This window comes from Rhagoletis pomonella, unplaced genomic scaffold, assembly GCF_013731165.1.
Source record: "Rhagoletis pomonella isolate Grant_MI unplaced genomic scaffold, Rhpom_1.0 Rhpom_scaffold_00407, whole genome shotgun sequence".
Classification (NCBI taxonomy): Eukaryota; Metazoa; Arthropoda; class Insecta; order Diptera; family Tephritidae; genus Rhagoletis; species Rhagoletis pomonella.
Window position 1 is genome coordinate 65,535 of NW_023458961.1, and position 2,338 is coordinate 67,872.

Consider the following 2,338-nt stretch of genomic DNA (forward strand, 5'->3'; position numbering starts at 1 on the left):
TAGCGCGGTAGCAGTAAAGGAAACAGCTTGGCATGACCTGCATTTTCCAATTCGGTTTGTCATTTAATCATTCATGCATTCTTAGCTTTACGAACTTAGTTGTACGTTACATTTGGGTGCTTGCCAATTCCGCTGCAACAAGCTTTCATAGACTTTTGAAGGCCCTGTAGGAAAAAAATGCGCCTACAGCTTTTACGTTTTGGAGAGCGGATAGATCAGACTAGGCAAAGATTGATTAACTTCAATTATAATTGATCTGTGAATACATACATTTGAGTAGTCGGAAAAATTCAGGCCTATATCCATGGTAAATACTAGTCTGTTGGGCTACTAGTTCAAACAGGTGTACGGAAATAGTTATGTACCCAGAAGGGCATGTTAGTGCGTGATGATTTCCAAATGCGACCTTTGGAATTGATTTCTGTCATACCCTACTAAATTTTGGTTCTGAGACAAAGCAATTTCATTTGTGTGATCTTCAGACGGAGTGTTTTGGAACGAATTTCCGTCATCCCTTAACAAATTTCGTTTTGCTACAAACCGATTTGGGTGTTGTGCCATTTTTTGATTAGACGGCCTCACTCACCATTTTTCTGGCTACTATGGAGGCCCGCTGAAGGAGCTTGAGGGCTCGGAAAAACTGTTCTGCAAAAACTATCTACCTATCTGTATCGTTCCGTCGCAAACCTCTGGTTTCTGCAAATGTTCAAACTAATTTTGCAAAGGACTGGCTATTTCTCTGTAGGTGTTAGCCATATTGTACTGGTTTCCACATAAATTCAAATTGGACAATTGGAAAAGATGCTCAGAAGTTGATGTAAATAGGTTTAAGAAGCAACAAAATAAAAATATAAAAATACTGGGTAATCGTTTTGAGAAATAGAAGTTGGGCTAGGCTGGGGCCGTCAGGCAGGAAAAGCTCTTCGATTACTCTTTATAGCAATTTACGTCACAATTGATCGACTTCCTTCTTCAGACATACTGCCCATAAACGACTGCGTCCAAAAACTGTGCTTGAAGATAGGAAGCATCGGTTATGTCTCGAAGTCGTGCAGCTGTCTCAACACATTTGATGTAAGTATCCGGCCGTGTTAGGTCTCAATTTACTTTTTATATCAAAACTTGCTATTGTTGGAATACGGTTAGCGCAGACTTCGTACCATTCCGAAGATGTTTAAACTCGCAGCTCTAGCATATTATTTTCCTGCATTCACTTATAATTTTAATTTTCCTGCCTTTGCTATAATCAGAATATTCTCACTTGTCTAGCTATCGCTTTAGGGTTATTTGCACTCCTCGTAAGCCCCGCAGAATCTTGCAGGCACTTTTCATTCGTATGCACCTCTAATTGTGTGCAAATACGTTGTCTGCAAAATGTCCTTTGGGCGTCAAGGAAAGAAAACTGCTAAGAGCTATCCAGCGGATATTTGTTTTCACAACACATACGTACACAAACATACATGCAATTTATGAAGGACTTTTTCTTTTAAACTTGGTGGCCCTTCTGGGTGCAATTTGTGAGCTGCATCCTTCTGTTTTCGCATCACTTTCTTGCTTAGCTTTGAGCTCAAAGCTCGTTTGCCCCTTGGTTTTGTTTGCTTTCGGACTGCTTACTTTTTAATCTTTTGTCTTCATTTCTACCCTCTTTTTCCATTCCCTGCCAATTTTTTTTCTTGCTATGTCTACATGCATACATGTGCTCGTGTTGCAAATTTCCCATAGTTTTGTGCAAAACTATTTTGTTTACTAAAAACCAGCATTTTTTTTTTCATTTCTTTAATTTTTACTTCTTCTCCTAACAAACAGGCTTTTCCTTCGCTGTGTATTCTTCCTATTTACATTGTTTCAGCTTATCCTCGTCGCTCCGCATATTCGTAGCATCACATCGCTTCTGCTGACCTGCCTGCCAGGTATTTGTATAGCGCCCTCACTTGGCTTGGCCTAATGATGATATCCTTAATTTGTATCCTTTGGCAGTAGGAATTATTCAAGCATTTTATCCGTTTGCCTTCATTGCTTGGCTCACATATGATTGTTGCTAAAAATTTCTCGAGCTGCTTTCTTTGCTCAATTTCATTTGGTCACATCGCATTGTCTGCATTCTAGGCGAATTTCATTTGAGTGAATTAGGATTGAACTTTATTTTTTGGCTATATTTTATTGCTTATATTCTCAGCGCTATTGTCTTGAATTGGGTTAACATTAACAAGAAGCCGACGAAATAGAATTGAAAAATGAAAAATGTACGATACCGTGTTTAATTGGATCACATACATTTTTTTATTTCGTGGCTGCAGAAATCGTGAGGTCCATGGTTTTGCTGATACTCCCAAACGGA